The 18,439-nt window shown below is 44.9% G+C and overlaps 1 long non-coding RNA gene across 2 annotated transcripts in view; it reads right to left on the minus strand.

Moving 5' to 3' along the window:
- The window catches only part of LOC103164744, a 302,989-nt gene that overhangs the window by 162,942 nt on the left and 121,608 nt on the right, over nt 1-18,439 (minus strand). For both annotated transcript variants that reach the window (XR_003755743.2, XR_003755742.2), the window contains exon 4: nt 15,420-15,476. This is a non-coding gene — a long non-coding RNA (uncharacterized LOC103164744). The remainder of the gene's footprint in view (nt 1-15,419; nt 15,477-18,439) is intronic.

Genomic DNA, 18,439 nt, shown 5'->3' on the forward strand with positions numbered 1-18,439 from the left:
GAGTGGCAAAGTATTTCAGTAGATTACTTGGGACCGCGACCTTTTAAAATTTATCCATTACTCCTCGCAAATGAATTATGTACCAAAATGTATGTTCAGCAAGTAAGCTGAGAACACATTTTCAAAAGAGCAATCGCCAGACATTCATTTTTAATTGAATTAGGAAGAAAAGTTTCTGCAGTGAATTTGCCCTACTGAATTGGACGTGCTATAAAATCTGAGTGTCTTTACAAGGGAGCTGGAGAGTTGTGGTCCAGGCCTATCCTCCACAAACGATTTTCTCAATGAGTTATGAGCTTCCTCCCACATTTTGTATAATGCTTATCGTGGGATACACAATCCATCTGCCTGGTCATAAAGTCCACCAGCCAATTTATTTGACTACATCTATGCCAATATGTTGAACACTTTTGACTGGTATAATAAAGTCGGACGCAGACCTTTGGGATTTTTTGGTTTGGGTTTTTTTCCCCGCTACCGGTTGTATGCTGAATGTTGCACATGGTAGGAGTAAATTTATTTGTGGAGCACCTACTGAGTACAAAGCACTGTATTTAGCACTTATAAAAGAGAACAGAAGCCAACAGAAGCCAAGACACTCGCCCTGTCACAAGCAGCTTCCATTTTAACCCAAAAGACAGGACATAAAATAATAGTACTTGTTAAGCACTAACTATTTGCCAAGCACTGATTTAAATGCTGGGGTAGATACAATTCAATCCAGTGGGACTTAATCTCTGTCCCACATGGGCTCATAATCTAAGTAGGAGGGAATAAGATTTAATCCACCTTGTACAGAGGGGATAACTGAGGCACAGAGAAGTTAAGTGATTTGCCCAAGGTCACACCGCAAGCAACTGACAGAGTAGGGATTAGAACCCAGGTCCTCTTACTCCCAGACATGTGCTCTTTCCACTAGGCCACACTGCTCCTAATTATACTCTCCCAGATGTTTAGTACAGTGGTCTGCACATCATAAGTGCTCAATAAGCAGCATGGCCTAGTGGAAAGAGCACAGGCCTAGGAGTTACAGGACTTGTATTCTAACCCCGGCTTTGCCATTTGCCTTCTGTGTGACCTTGGGCAAGTCCCTTAACCGCCCTGTTCCTCAGTTTCTTCTTCCGTAAAATGGGGGCAAAATCCTTCTCCTGACCACAAATTAGACCACAAATCATATGTGGGGACAGGGACTGTGAACAACCTGATTATCATTAACCTACCCCAGAGCTCCCCTCTCGGGGTGCACCTGGAGAGTTTCCAGTTCTCTACTAGCCTTGACTACGAGATGGAGAGTCAAGCAGACGCATACCCATTCAGTTCCTAGCTTGGGCAGTGGCTAGTGAGTGGAAGGCAATCTGCTACAAGTTAAGACTCACCTGTGCTGGGCAGCAGCAGCATGGGAGAGATTGGAGGGTTGAGACTGAAGTTTACTGTGCGGACGGAGGCAGTGGTAAACCACTTCTGCATATTTACCAAGAAAACACAGTGGATACACTACCAGAACGATTGCAGATAAAGGTTCCCTTATTTGTAAGATGGGGATTACGACTGGGAGTCCCATGTGGGACGTGGACTGTGTTCAACCTGATTACCTTACATCTGCCCCACCACTTAGTAAAAGCACTTTACAAATACCACTTAAAAGGAAAACCCACAAAAACACAAGGCGAACCCTAGAGTGAGGAGTAGCCCACTCTGTTGTTACTGAGAGGAAGACGACCCAAGCATACGTTTGACTGAAGTTAGGGTTTTAATGTGCTTTATCCACAAGAAGAGACTAATTAGCTCGGTATACACCAAGCTTCCTCTGAAATGGTCAAGGTTACCAATTCCTGACAAAGAATACTTCTCTGAAAATATATGTTTAATTGTATCGTTAACTAATTGTAATAATAATCTTTTAATCTAACACCGGTTGCAATTTGATATTTATTTAGTTGAGAATGAAATGAAAAACTCTACATCACTGAAATGAGTTTCTTTTAAAAAGCGTTTTTCTAATTGTTCCCTGTTTCTATCCAAATGCACAGAGCATACAGAGGAAGACTTTTCAGTTCTTTTGAAAACTGTGCAATGGGTGAATATTGCAAGGTCTCGAGTTCTATAGAAATGTAAAAGGCTTTGTAAACTTGACTGCCTTAATTCTCACAAATGAATTTTAAGGCCCGAGAAAGAGGTGACACATTGCATTCAGGCTGACCTCTTAAGAACACAGATATATGAAATTCAAGATTCCCTCTGCTCTTCTGTGTGGAGACACTGACGAACCAACTGAGAAGATTTGCGACTGTCTAAATATCAAGAATAATGAATGCTTCACTCTGGTATTCAACTCTCAACTTCGCAGTATCTCACAGCAGCCCAAACACCTGCCATTTGGTTGCATTTCCTATTTTTTTCTTTTCCCCTGGTTTTCCCAAGAGAGATAAAACTCCTCCCAACCCTCCTTCCCCCACCCCTAGGGCCCTGACCCTTACAAAGCCACTCTGAAGCCTTACTTTAATGATGGCTTCTAAAAGGTCCAGGTGTATTTGCTACTGCTGAGTTCTCAGAGGTATTCTGTTCTGTGACCAGAGATAACCAGGGAGCAGCTGTGTGATTTTGGGCAAGGCACTTGACTTCTCTGGGCCAAAGTTCCCTCATCTGTAAAATGGGGATTAAGACTGTGAGTCCCACGTGGGACGACCTGATCACCTTGTATCCTCCCCAGCGCTTGGAACAGTGCTTTACACATAGTAAGCGCTTAACAAATGCCAACATTAGTATTTATTCACTCCTCTCTCGACCTCACAGCACTTCATGTACAAAGCCAGAATCTCTTTGTATTAATGTCTGTATCTCCCTCTAGACTGCAAGCTCATTATGGGCAGGGAACATGTCTGCCAACTGTGTTATAGTCTACTCTCCCAAGCACTTAGTATGGTGCTCTATACATAGTAAGCACTCAAAAATGTGATTTATAGTGTGTCCTACCACTTATGCTGGACGCTCACTAATTAATCAATCAGTCATATTTATTGAGCATTTACAGAGCCCTCTGCTAAGTGCTTGGGAGAGTACAATATAACAATATAACAGACACATTCCCTGCTCACAACGAGCTTACAGTCTTGGAGGTTAGAGTTTTCACTGAGCCTCTGCACTCTCTCACTCAGACCTTATGCCCAGGAGCACATATTGGAAGGCTGGTAGGGAGGACAGTTGTTATAATGTTGGTATCTGTTAAGCGCTTACTCTGTGCAGAGCACTGTTCTAAGCGCTGGAGTAGATACAGGGTAATCAGGTTGTCCCACGTGAGGCTCACAGACTTCATCCTCATTTTACAGATGAGGTAACTGAGGCACAGAGGAGCTAAGTGACTTGCCCACAGTCACACAGCTGACAAGTGACAGAGCAGGGATTCAAACCCATGACCTCTGACTCCCAAGCCCGGGCTCTGTTCACTGAGCCACTCTGCTTCTCTGATGAGGGATTGCCTGAGTATCCTAACTATCCTGTTCCCGGTGGGCCCCCAGCACGGCACTCTGTACCCAGCACAGGGTACCCAATATGTACGAAGGAGGAAGAGGAAGAGGAGAAGAATGATATAGAGAAACCAACGGCTCCCCCAAAATGCCATCCGCTTTCCTCCGCTCTAGAAATTGCTTTGCTTTCATCAGAGGCAATCCAGGACATACCTACAAGTTCCTTTCTATTCTGCACATTTTACACAGCAAAGCACATCACCTCTGTTCTTCTCACTCAGCTCGTTATCAATACAACATCTGCTCAAGGCTATAGTAAGTGTGGATTTCATACCGGGAAAGGAACTATGTAATTACTTGGGCACAGTTCTGGTGGACCCATTAATGAAATTTGCCTTATTGTTTTCAATCCTCTGGAAAAGAGCCCAATTTTCCTTTTGGAGGTGTTTCTCCCCAACAGCTAATATTGTCAAGGCTCATGTGTTTCTCAACTGCCCGGATAGGCATGCATGTTTATGCCTAGGTTGAGTCTGGGGTCTACCTACTATTCCAGAATCCCTTTGTGATACACGTGAGAGAGTAGGGGAATTGAGGGCTGAAATCTTGCAGTTTAAAGACAAAGGTAAAAAAAAACCACCCAAAACCCACTCAAGCCCGCTCCCCCTCAGTGACACACAATGAAAAGCAAAGCTTAGCCAATGAGCACCTGAAGAGTCACAAAGAAAACGTTCTCTATCCTCCAACTCCATTCAAATCACTAATTAATCCAACAACTTCGCCACCAATCTTAAACCTTAGCAGGAGATAATAAGCTCCTTGGAGGGCAGGGAGCATGTCACTTGCCTTCTGTGTGACCTTGGGCAAGTCACTTCACTTCTCTGAGCTTCAGTTACCTCATTTGTAAAATGGGGATTGAGACTGAGTCCTATGTGGGACAGGGACTATGTCCAGCACTATTTGCTTATATCCTCCCCAATGCTTAGGACAGTGCCCGGCACCTAGTAAGTGCTTAACAAATACCACAATTATTATTATGTTCACCGACATTATCATATTGTACCCTTCCAAGTGCATAGTAAAGTGCTCTGCACCCAAGAAGTAATAAATAAACATCAGTAGCGTTTCACATTCAGCCACCCTAGTTACGATTTTCTTCTTTGGGCACGTGTTTATGAAAGAACTCTAACGCTTCAATGCCGGCATCACTGACCAGTCCCGGGACCAGTCACTGAATTAGAGACACCAACTTCAATAGCGGTATCTCACATCTGTCAAATGCAGCAAAGAACACCTTGGCTCGAGTGCTTCGTTTCATTCATTCATCCAATCGTATTGATTGAGCACTTACCGTGTGCAAAGTACTGTGCTAAGTGCTTGGGAGAGTATAACATTCATTCAATTCATTCAGTCAGTAGTATTTATTGAGCGCTTACTATGCGCAGAGCACTGTACTAAGCGCTTGGAATGGACAAATCGGTAACAGATAGAGACAGTCCCTGCCCTTTGACGGGCTTACGGTCTAATCGGGGAGACGGACGGACAAGAACAATAGCAATAAATAGAATCAAGATAAATAGAATCAAGAACAAACACATTCCCTGTCCACAATGAGCTCACGGTCTAGACGGGGGACAGACCTTAAGATACATAAATAAATTACAGTTATATACATATGTGCTGTGGGAACGGGAGAGATGATGAATGAATGGAGCAAGTCAGGGCGTCACAGAAGGGAGTGGGAGAAGAGGAAAGGAGGGTTTAGCCAGAGGAGGCTTCTTGGATGAGATATGCCTTCAGTAGGGCTTTGAAGATGGGGAGAGTAATTATCTGTCTGATATGAGGAGGAAGGGCATTCCAGGCCAGAGATAGGATGCGGGCGAGAGGTCAGTGGTGAGATAGCTAAGATCGAGGCACAGTGAGAAGGTTAGCGTTAGCTTGCCCTTCCTGCTCCTCCCACCCAAACCCCATGGCTCTACCACTCCTTGAAGAAGGGAGTCTCTACTAGACTGGAAGCTCTTCTAGGGCAGAGTTCCTGGCTATTAAGCATCGTACTCTCCTTAGTGATTAATACAGAGCTCACTCAACAAATTCTTGAGCCAACTGAACGATGGACAATAATTATTCTCTCTACAACTTGGACCACCTGCTCAACTCAGCCTATTACCAATTCCAGGTCAGTTTCCCTACAGCTCCTATCCCAAGTCCTCAGATCCCAGAAAAGTCGTGCAAGTGGTCTGCTGGAAGGAGGAGTATTTCCATCCGCTGGCCAGAGAGGTCCAGCTGGGGCCAGTCCAGGCTTGGAGATGCCCAGGGGCAGAGCTGAACCATCACGTCAGGCATGGACAGTGCCTGGATGAGCATCAGGTTGGGAGAGGTAACATTTCTGCCACATTGGCACATCACTCTTCTGTGCTGGTGGTTTCTTCCAGAAAGATTTTTATCTGTGTGTCTGTGCATGAGGCTGATAAGAGCCTTGTGTGACCAGAAACGCCCCCGGAAGCTTGTGTGGATTAAGATGGTCCCTCCCTGTACTTGAGCCCTGTGGCGCCTTGTGTTTTTTTTAATTTTTTATCAGGGCCTCTGATGTCAGGATCTCTTCAGAAGCTCAGTTTTAACGCAGTCCCCATTCCTAACTGTTTCCAGCCAGCCAAAGAGGCCACATGTCCAGATCGAAACCGTGGTGATAGCCTGTTTTTCAGCTAAAGGTCCAGTTCTTAGAAGGCACTGAGTGTCTTTATGTCCAATATTTGTATTTTCAGGGCCTGGCCTCCCTCTGCCACCTCTCCTATCACAGAATCCAGGAATCCTACTTTCTCCAGCATCAATCAATCATATTTATTGAGCACTTCCTGTGTGCAGAGCGTGCTAAATACTTGGGAGAGTACAACATAACAGAGTTGGTAGACATGTTCCCTGCCCACAAAGAACTTACAGTCTGGTTTACAGACATTAACACAAAACCAAAAATTAAATTATGGTATATACAGAAGTGCTGTGGGACTAAGGGTGGTGATGAACAAACTAGAACGGGGCAACATAGAAGGAAGAAGAAATGAGGGCTTAGTCATAGAGGACCTCTTGGAGGAGATATGTTTTTAATAAGGTTTTTAAGTGGGGAGAGTGGATGTCTGTTAAAGCAATATACAAGCCGAGGAGTGTGTTTGGCGGGGGGGGGGGGCGGGGGGCGTGAGTAGGAGGTGGTTGTACTGAGTGTGGGACGGTATGGGTGTGGTTAAATTACTGAATCCCTAGCATTTTGTGTTTTTGTGATTTTGTGATTGCCAGGGCTCCTTTGATTCTCTAGTTTGATTAAGAGAAGACCACATTTAAAACGCAATCTTCAGCAAGGTAGTATACATTATCACATCCTACTATTTAATATGATCAGAAACAAAAATCAGCCGATGAAATCTATTCTAAGGGTCAAGTCAAAAGATCTAAGCCCATCTCAACATAGCGTCTGAATCTTCTCTCCCTTGAGGAATCTTAAGATCGACTTTGCCACGAGGAACGTGAACAGCTTATAAAAGCCACACAGACTCCTTCCACCGTCTAATTTATATCTCTTTTGCTCCACCCAGGCCCATGAACCTGAATTTGCATGCCATTCAAACTCTGGGAAGACTTCGAGAGCTATTTCTTCATGTGGCTGTTAAGAGGGATTCTTTGCTAATCTTTGCACGGTCTTATCTGATTCTCTCATCTACTCCAAGAAGAGTGCTTTGCCCATAACAAGTACTTATGCCACACTGTCAATATTGTCATCTCTCATTGGAAGCTGAACATCAACTTCCAGAAAGTAGTGGTGGTGATAATGTTATTTGCTGAGTGCCCACGGGGTGTGATGTACCGTACTGAGCGGCTTGAACCTTAGGAGAGGCTAGTTTATCACCTTGGTACCGACTCCGACTCTACCACAGAGAAGTGTACGGTCTTGAAATAGCCAACCCCGCACCTTCTGGCAGTTCTTAATAAAGCCAGATGCTTGAATTAGATGGTGCGAAGGAAAAGAGATGTGATTGGAGAATCCTTTTAGAGGCCAAAAACTTTAGACCACTTGGAAGGCAGGAGGAAAAGAAAACGGCTGGAAATTGGGAGACAGTTCTTTGGCTCTGGGGTGATTTAGACGTATTTATTTAAAACGGTGCATTCCCAGGGTTATTTTTAAATATACTCTAAGAGTGCACCAACGGGGAATTTAAAATAACGTGTTTCTATTTTTAACTCATCTCTTCCCATTGTGTCTTATTTTCAATGGCTGTAACGGTATGAGGGTCTGAGCTGATCCCGGGGCCCAGGGAAGCTCTGCCTCCGTTACCCCATTACACCTCTGCATTGGTGATGATAACAGTTACTGAATGCGCTCTGGGTGTGGTAATAATCTCGGTGATAGCTTTTTCCCCCCTCCTTATGGTATTTCTTAAGCACTTATTATGTGCCAGACACTGTACTAAGGACTGGAGTAGATACAAACTAATGAGTTTAGACACACTCCATGACTCACATAGGGCTCAGTCTTAAGCCCCATTTTACCAATGAGGTTACTGAGGTACAGAGAAGGGAAGTGACTTGGCCATGATCACACAATAATACACAGTCTTAATCCCCATTTTGCAGATGAGGTAACTGAGGCACAGAGAAGTGAAGGGACTTGCCCAAAGTCACACAGCTGACGAGTGGCAGAGCTGGGATTCGAACCCATGACCTCCGACTCCCAAGCCCGGGCTCTTTCCACTGAGCCACGCCGCTTCTCGTAACAGACAAGTGGCAGAGCTGGGATTAGAATCCAGGTCCTTCTGACTTCCAGCCCACGCTCTATTCACTAGGCCACACTACTAGGCTCTTCCTATCAGCTGGGGCAGAAGCAAGATAATCAGCTTGGATCCAGTCCCCATCCCACACCAGGTTCACAGTCCAAGGGGGAGCAAGAACAGGTATGGAATCCAAATTTTACTGATGAGGAGACTGGAGGCCTGGAGAAGTGAAACGACTTGCCCAAGGTCCCCCAGCAGGCAAGCCTCGGAGGCAGGATTAGAACCCAGGTTCGTGCTCTTTCTGTCCACTAGGTCATGTTGCTTCTCTATTTAGCAACAGTGCAAAGCACCAAAGTAAGAGTGGGCCCAAAAGATGCTCCGAAGTTAGAGGGGAGATGGAGGAGCGGGGGGGGGGGGGGGGGGTGCAAGGGCTGGCGCCTCACTTTACCCTAAACACGGGCATCTGACATCATACCCCGAGATGATCTCGGAGGAAATCAGTTTGAAGCCCTTCTCCACGGAGCTTTGGGGATGCCGCTCTGAGCCTCTCTGCTGGAATAGGGCACAAAGGGAGGTTTTATTTTTTTATTTTTTAAGATATCTGTTAAACTCTTACTGTGTGCCAGGCACTGTACTATGCCCTGGGGTAGATACAAGGTTGTCAGGCTGGACACAGTCCCCGTCCCACAAAGGGCTCACAGTCTTAATCCCCATTTTACTGATGAGGTTACTGAAGCAAAGAGAAGATAAGTGACTTGCCCAAAGTCACACGGCAGACAAGTGGCAGAGAAGGGATAAGAACCCAGATCCTTCTGACTCCCAGGCAGGTGCTCTATGGACCAGACCAAGCTGCTTCTGGCTGCTTGTTCCGGCTCTGTAGGGGATGGACTAGGCTGAGGCACAAACAGCTCTCTTCCTCATTGCTGTAATCAGAGTTTGCCACATCGAAAATCAGCCGGAGGAAGCAGAAGGGACACGGGATGACAGAATCCTGCCGCGTTGTGGACAGGGACAGTATCCCGGCAGCGTGAGACAGTTTGGCCAAGCTCTGGACACTTTCAGAGGGAACAAAAGACATTAATTAATACAACCTTTGGCTTTGCTTGCTCAGTGCCGCTGGCTAGGAGTAGCAGAAAGCCAAGTTGCAGGCCGGGAGGGAAGGAGGGAAATTTTATCCTGCTCATAAGAGTTCCTCTGACTAATTAACCTCTTATGTTACTTTGTAAAGTTCTCCCAGAGTCCCAATCACTTATTTTATTTCTCAAGAAATCACATTATTTTCAGGAGATTGGGGGTGACACGGGGCAGGTCATCCAACATCGAAGCCAAACGAACAAACCAGCGGATAGAATTGAATTTGGAAACTTTGACCCGGCATCTGAGAGACATCTCCATCCTCTCCCTTCCGACAATATCCCAGGCCCAGGAACCGGGGAGCATCCTGAGGTATCCAGAGTGGGATGGAAAAACCTGAGCATTCTAGACTCTTGCTCGGCAGAGGACACCGCCTTGCCTTGTTGGAAGGAAAGAGTGCTGAAAGCACAGCAGTCGTATTGATGGTATTTATTACGTGCGGAGAATTGAACTAAGCACTTGGAAGAGTTCAATACAGTTAGTAGATACGATTTCTGTCCTCAAGGAGCTTCAAGTCTAATGGAGGAGACATATTAAAATAAATTAAAGGTAGAGGAAAACAAGAGACTCTAAGGGCATGTACAAAAGTGCTGTGGGAAGATCATTCTCTCTACCTTCAAAGCCATTTTAAAAAGCACATCTTCTCCAAGGCGCCTTCCCCTATTAAACTCTCATTTCCCCGTCTCCCACTCCCTTCTGCATCACCCTGACACTTGGATCTATGTCCTTTATTCACCCCACCCTCAGCCCCTCCTGTATGGCCTAGTGGATAGAGCACAAGCATGGGAGTAAGAAAGACCTGGATTTGAATTCCAGCTCTGCTACTTGTCCGCTGTGTGACCTAGGGCAAGTCACTTCACTTCTCTGTGCCTGAGTTCCCTCGTCGGTAAAATGGGGATTAAGAATTTGAGCCCTACTGTGGGACAGAGACTGTGTCCAACCCGATTATCTTTTACCTACCTAGTGCTTAGAACTGCGCCTGACACACAGTAAGCACTTAACAAATACCTTTATTATTACTATTATGAACACCTCCATAATTTATATGAACGTCTGTCTCTCCCTCTAGTCTGTAAGCTCCTTGTGGGCAGGGAACATGTCTACTAAATCTGTTATGTTGTACTCTCCCAAGTGCTTAGTACAGTGCTCCATGTAAGTACTCAATAAATAAGACTGATTGATTGGGGGTGCTGAGGGGATATGGGCTGAACTGCATTAGGTGACCCAAAAGGGAAGGAGATTAGGGTGGGAGAGGGGAAGAAGTGAGACAATACTCCAGAAAGGCTTCCTGGGGCAGATGAAAATGGGATTTTAGAAGGCAGGAGGGAGGATGGGAGCAAGAAGCACAGTAAATACATTGGTGGTAGAGGAGCCGAGTGTGTGGCTTGGGTTATAGTGGGAGAGGAGGAAAGAAAAGTAGGAAAGAGGGAGCAGATTGAGTGTCTTTCAGCCGAGAGTGAGGAATTTCCATTCGATATGGAGCTGGATGGAGGACTACTAGAGGTTTCTGGGGAGTAGGAGCGCACGATGAGCACCCAATACATACCACTGATGGACTGATTGGCCGAGCCCCAAACTCCAGAAGAATCCAGAGAGAAGATTACAAACAAGCAATGCCTCTGCAGCTCAAGCTCAGGCCCAGAACATCCACAATCCAAAACCAGGCCCCCTTCTGCAGCTTGCTGAATTCTTTCTCCGCGGATAGTCTCTCGAGACTATGGGCTCGTCGTGAGCAGGGAATGTCACCGTTTATTGTACTTTCCCAAGCACTTAATACAGCGCTCTGCACACAGTAAACACTTAATAAGTATAATTGAATGAATATAAAACCGTAGTTAATAAGGGACCTGTCTACGATGGAAACACCAGACAGGCCGAGCTGTTGCCCTGTTACTGCCCGACGCACGCCTCCACTTGTAGTCCCGCTTATTCCACTGAGGGGAAACTGTACCCAGACTCTCATGGGAGAGTACATCTGGTGGGAGCTGAATAGATACATTTAAATCCCCTTCCCTGAGAAAGAGACCTTAAATCACTTGGACAGTTGCTGGCGAATAGGTGATTGAATCATCCGTCGTTGAAGATTCATGATTCGGTGGCTCTGTCCTGGGCCTGAAGAACCGCAGCCAAAACAGTCAGTAATTTTCCTTGGTGCCGATTACGGGGGATTTTATTGGAAGGACAGAGAGCCCTGAAAGGTTCAAGCCACAACTGCACCTGGGATGGAGTGTCAGGTAGTTTGGAGTAGTGGATAGAGAGAACAGGCCTGGGAGTCAGAAGGTCACAGCTTCTAAACCCAGCTCTGCCACTTGTCTGCTGTGTGGCCTTGGGCAAATCATTTCACTTCTCTGTGCCTCAGTTTCCTCCTCTGTAAAATGAGGATTGAGACTATGAGCCCATGTGGGACAGGGATTGTGTCCAACTTAATTTGTTTCTATCCACTCCAGCACTTACTACAGAGTGTGTCACAGAGTAAGCAATTAAATACCATAATTATTATTACTCGGCTAATTTCCTTCAGGATTTTCATTCCTTTCCCATCAGGCCCCAAATAACCAGGTTTAATCAAACTGGAGTTGTTGACATCAAGAAGCTCGTTATGGGCAGGGAACATGTCTACTAATTCTGTTGAACCACACTCTTCCAAGTGCTTGATATAGTGCTCTGCATATATAGTAAGGGCTCAGTAAATTCATTCAATCATATCTGAGTGCGCTTACTGTATGCAAAGCACTATATTAAGTACTTAATTGATTACCACTGATTGATTAGAAGAATGAATTCCCAATTAATTGATCACCATGGCTTGCACCTCACTTAACCTCTTGGCTCTTTTCATCATCCCATAGCATTCCTGTGCATATTAATAATAATAATAATAATAATAATGGTATTTGTTAAGTGCTTACTGTGTGCCAAGCACTGTATTAAGTGCTTGGGTAAATATAAGATAATCAGGTCCCAAATGGTGTTCCCAGTTTAAGTAGAAGGGAGGACAGAGACTGAGTCCTCATTTAGCAGATGAGACAACTGAGGCTCAGGGAAGTCAAGTGACCTGCCCAAGATCACATAGCAGGTACGGGGCAGAGCCGCAATTAGAACGCAGGTCCGTTGACTTGCAGGCCCCTGCTCTTCTCACTAGGCCATGCTGCTTTCCTATCCTATTGCTCACACACTGTCTCCTGGATATATCCCCTTTTCCTTCTTCCTCCTATCTGAGATCGATTTTGGGGTCCACCCCTCCTCACTAGACCGGAAGCTCCTCAGGGGCAGGAATCATCTCACCTATCACAACTGTACTCTCCCAAAGCTTGGTGGAGTGCTCTGCACACGGTTGGTGTCCATTCAGTGTGACTGATAGATTAGTTTTCTTGGGGAATGCTTAACCCTCCTTGGTGTGAAGTTGCTTTTCATTTCCTTTCCTCACAGCTTTTCACCTGGCATTCTGTCTGATAACAATAATAATAATAATAATACTGGTATCTGTTCAGCGCTTACTATGTGCAGAGCACTGTTCTAATGGGGAAAGGAGTCCTCAAGCAGCTCTCCTTACACTCTGGATGTTGTTCCAGACAAAAGAATTTCTATGGCCTGTTGTGGAGGACAACGAGTGGCTTCTTCTCCATCTTCTAGAAAGATTTGGTCCATATCCCCATCTCTTTAGAAGAAGTTTCGGACAGTAAGCGTTACCACGTACCCCACAGCAAAATGCAATGGATGCAGTTCATCTCAATTTCCAGTGGATCTTAATATAAGGAGTCACTTGTTTAATTATGATGGTGGCAGATTAAGGGTTCAAAATAAAGATATTAGTGCTCATTAAAGAAAGATTCACTTCATTATTTTTTCAATTATTAGAAAATGATTCATATTATCTGCTTCCACATGTAATATGATCCAGTAAGAAATCTTAAATTAGCTTTTATATCACAGGCACGGACCTCTGCAATAATACCACACGTGGAAATGCCCTGTGATATGTCTTAATCAAATCAACGGAGCCAATTCCAGGTGAAAAAACTGTGTGGAAAGGAAATGAAAAGCAACGGTCTATCTAGGAATAAAATGCAATGTCCTAGTGGAATGAAAATTACAGTTCAGATTTCCCTCTAGTGAGCTCTTTTTAAGAAAATATCTAGTTACCTCCCCACCCCCACCCAAAACAAACCCTGATAAAGATTCACAATTCTTTTTCAATGGTATTTGATCACTTTGTGCAGAGCACTGTACAGAGCACTTGGGTCTATGCATTACAACAACAATAATGATAATGGGACATGTTAAGCACTTATTATGTGCCAAGCACTGTTCTAAGTACTGGGGTAGATACAAGTTAATCAAGTTGGACACATCCCTGGCCCATGTGGGGCTCACACACTTATCCCCATTTTACAGATGACAAGTGAGGCATAGAGAAGTTAAGTGACTAGCCCCAGATCACACAGCAGACACATGGTGGAGTCAGGATTAGAACGCAGGTCCTTCCGACTCTCAAACCCGCGCACTATTCATTAAACCAAGCTGCTTCTCAGTATTGGTAGATATGTTTCCTGCCCATAAGGGGCTTACAGCCTAGAGAACAAGTGACCAGGGAGATCCTCTCTTGCCAATTTCACCAAAGAGAGGCAGAAGGCACCTCGGTTTAACATCTCATCCAAAGGTCAGTTCCCAGTAGGCTCAACCAGTCTCAGATTGGGTCCTGAGCACCCCACCCCCACCATCTCCAGCTTCAAGCCACATGGGTATCTTCGCTCCAAAACCAAATCCACATTTTTCTGTATCCCCAAACGCAGAACAAAATCCTTCATCCCCCCACCCAAAGGAGGCAGCAGTAGAAACCGAGCGAGACGTGACCTCTGCGCTGAGCAATCCCTCTCCACCTTTGGAAATTCACCTCACCCCATGTACCACCAGTGCATCGAAATAAACACAAGCCACTGTTATCCTTCCTTAACAGAGCTGAAGGCAATCTTAGATATAGAAATGATGAAAACGCCCATCATCGATGATATTTCCTGAGAGGTTACTGTGCGTAGATCACTGTATTAAGCGCTTGGGAAGGGTGCAGTAGAGTTGGTGGACTTTCCCTGCCCACAATGAACTTACAGTCTAGAGGGTGAGAAACACATTAATATAACTAAATAATTCAGAGCTATGTACATAAGAGCTGTGGGGTTGAGGGTGGGGCAGATACAGACGATCACATAAATGCTATCCCAAGAAACCTTCCAGAATGAAGACTTGAACCCAGGCTCTGGATGAGCCAGAACAGCCTGGATTGTTGCAGATTATCCTGGACATACACCAGGAATAGTTTGCCTATAGATTTAATCAACCCCTGTGCACCAAATTAACCTGAAAACATATAACCTAACTGGGTTTAAGACATTCTCTTCAGCAATGACAAAAATCATAGCAAAATTTCTTCTGCAGCCAGATATTGCAAGATTGAAAACCAAACCAGAAAAACAACTTCACCTTCATTTCATTTTTAGCTTCCGATATCCTCCTCTTTAAAATGTCCCTCCAGGACTTAGTGCTCTCATACAAGGAGAGGCTTTCATGGATCTGTTTTGTCTCTCTTCAGCAATTTTGATTAATCAATTCTTAAAAAGACCACCACGAACTCAAAACGGCAAACTCTTCTTCTCATTAGACAGGTGCTCAAGTGCAGTTCACCAACAGAGGGAGAATGTCCTCACAAGGTTACGTGAGAGTCAAATCCCAGAGATCTTTGAGTATCTCTGATCCAGGTTCCACCTCATGGATTACAAATATAATGTATGTGCCATTTTATGACACTGGGTTAAACCAGGGTCAATGAGAAAACCAGGAAAAAAAAATCTCTACTTGCTCAAGCCATTCTCAAACCACCGCAGGTCTTGGGCACGGGAATTTAGTCTTAATGAAAAGAGAGTGAGGAAAATGGAGAACTGGTTGATTCAACTGTGTGCACTTTCCTCGATTATCCAGGCTTCAATAGATAGACTTGCAGAAATACATAAGGAGATGCCAAAAAAACCCCACAAAGCTCAACCTTTTTAGGGGCTCAAGCATGTGTACTCACGGTTCATCTTTTGAAGAGGACAGGTGGCTCGTCAAGAGTGTAGACTTCACATCCCAGCTGTTAAGAGTGAGGGAGAAGAGAGAGTCAAGTCATCTAGGGTCTCTTCTCCACCCCCTCTCCCACCTGCCTGCCCCCCATCCAATATGCTGCTTTTGCATCTTGGAAACTGGAGTTCCCTTTACCGTAATAAGTGTTTTGATGAGTGGATTATTTCTGTAGCACCAATTCTTTGGTTTCAGGGTTTTCCATGGAGGATTGATTCAAGCAGGAAATCAATCAATAGTATTTATTGAGTGCTTACTGTATGCAGAACACTCTAAGCACTTGGGAGAGTATAACAAAATTAGCAGATGCTTAATGAGCTTACAGTCTAGATGGGGAGACAGACATTAATGCGAATGAATAATTTCTAACACGTAACTTAAAGACATCTACATAAGGTCTGTGAGATTGGGGAAATATCGCTGGAGCTCAGTGCCTAAGAACAATGGAGGCCACCTGGCTTAGGGGACAGAGTATGGATCTGGGAGTCCGGTCACCTGGCTTTGCTGCGTGATCTCGGGCCACTCAAAAAAGCTCCTGTGGGCCTCCGTTTCCTCATCTGTAAAATGGGCATATGGTCTAACTGTTCACTCTGTTGAGCCTATTCTTGGACAGGGAAGGGTCTGCTCTGGTCATCTCACATCCACTCTGGGCTTAGCACGTAGTCAGCCCTTGATGCTAAGATTGATGCTTTTAGTTGTGATGATGATTCATCCTTCAACCCTGGAATTCTAGATAACTCCAGATTTAGTGACACACTAAAAGTTGTCTCTTCGTGTTTCGAGAGAGATGAGTCCATGACCCCATCAAGATCAACCTGACTCTGCTTCGCTCCCGACTGCTGCTAAAGGCTCACGCTTCCCATTGGAAACCTATCACTCATTTTTATCGTTACTCAAAATCTGTGAAGTTTCTGATGGTAATCGCTGCACCATTTACACAACCCCACAGCTCACTTCTGGGATTCACAGCTGGCCGCTGCCATTTACGTACAAAAACACCATCTTTGTTTATCCATTTGCCTCCAGAGACACTTAACCGAGTGCTGCAAGCCACAGGCCAGATGCTACTGAATTCATTCCAAAGTTCCAGAGTTTGGGGCAGCAGAATTATAAAATCAGACCATCCGCCCTTGTTCCAAACAGTTAATCCGGAATTGCGCATGAAGAGAGGGAGTCTTAGGACACGCTCCTATAACGTGGGGGTTACATTCATCCTGAACCCCGGTACTCTAGTGCCCGTGTCCTATCCAACATGGCACCCTTGGCACAACTGCTTCTTCCGACCTTGTATCGTCTCCTATCTCAACAGATGTGCGTCATCGAAAAGCCCTCCCTGACATCCTAGCTGGCATCAATCCAAAACCTGTAGGGCAGCTGCACCTTATGGTGGAGAATAAGGGTCAGAAGGAGACAGACAGAAAGAAAATACTTTTTGTAAATCCACTAGTGGCTTCAAAGAGATGGACACACACTGCAGCTTGCCGATGGATTTCAGTTACAGCCCAACTAAAGCCTAAGTGTCCCTGATCCTTGTAAACGTGGGCAAATAACGCTAGTCTTCTGCAGCAAAATATGGTTCAGGTTAGCAAATTGAGTGTAATTATCTTGTTCAGTTTGGAATGTCCACTCCCTACAGAGCTCTTTGTTAGGGGTCTGAGAAGGAAACAAAGCTCAGTCGAGCAATGGTATTTATTGAGTTCTTAATATGTGCAAATTATCTGAAGCTTTGTGGGTACAGAAGAGAGGATCAAAGACCATAAGCTCCCAGGGGCAGGAACTTATCACTGAAGGCCCACAAAGCCTTATTGAAGGCACATCTCCTCCAAGAGGCCTTCCCTGACTAAACCCCCCTTACCTCTTCTCCCATTCCCCTCTGTGTCGCCCTGACTTGGGCCTTTTATTCATCTCCTGCTCAGTCCCGCGGGACTTAGGTATTTACGTATGTATATTACTGTCCGCCTCCCCCTGTAGACTGTAACCTCATTATGGGCAGGAAATGGGTCTGTTTATTGCTATACTGTACTCTTCTAAGCACTTAGTATAATAATAATTATGGTATTTGTTAAGCGCTTATTATGTGCCGACCACTGTTCTGAGCGCTGGTGTGGATACGAGGTAATCAGGTTGTCCCACATGGGGCTCACAGTTTTAATCCCCATTTTACAGATGAGGTAACGGAGGTACAGAGAGGTTAAGCGGCTTGCCCAAGGTCACATAGTATAGTGCTCTGCAAAGAGTAAGCACTCAATCAATACGATTGAATGAACTTAAGACAGCACCCCCTGGCAAGGACATAGCAGATCACCACCACCGTGCCTTGTTCTGCCACAACCCATGTTTTCAGCTATAAACTGTGGACCGAATGCCTTGAGGGATATTAGGGAACATTCTAGCAAAAGCGTGGGTCTCTGTGGACTGGGCAAGGTGAGGTATTGGGAGAAACTCACACAGACACTCACACGCACACACACACAATGTTGATCAGCTCTTGGGTACTGTCACAGTAGTTTGTTTTAAAATAGTGTTCATAAAGAATCTAGGCCCCGTACAATGGCAGGAGTCGACTTAGGCTCAATTCACCATCCATAGCCTGTTCTTTATTTCTCTCGCATATTCAAATTCAGTAAGTTGCCAAGTGTGGGAAAACATATACATATTTATAAAATTAACATTTAAACCATGCGCACTTTTTAATTTTCCTAGGAAGGTAAAATGATGGAGTGCATATGGAAACTGATATTCCACAGTGGTAGATGAACCATTTTGGGGTCGAAAAACTGGACAACAGCTCTTATTTTGATTGGATAAAACCTCCTCGTGCAGTTTTATTTATGAAGTGTGGAGGTTTAGGGGAATGAGAGTGTCATTCCTCTTTAAGTGCATTTATATAATATAGGTCTGTAGGATAAGTCAAGTTAGATTTGTCTGTTCCATCCTGGGTGATTTGATTAGCTTGTCTAGCTGACTTGAAGAGGG

Source organism: Ornithorhynchus anatinus, chromosome X3, assembly GCF_004115215.2.
Source record: "Ornithorhynchus anatinus isolate Pmale09 chromosome X3, mOrnAna1.pri.v4, whole genome shotgun sequence".
NCBI classification, from domain to species: domain Eukaryota; kingdom Metazoa; phylum Chordata; class Mammalia; order Monotremata; family Ornithorhynchidae; genus Ornithorhynchus; species Ornithorhynchus anatinus.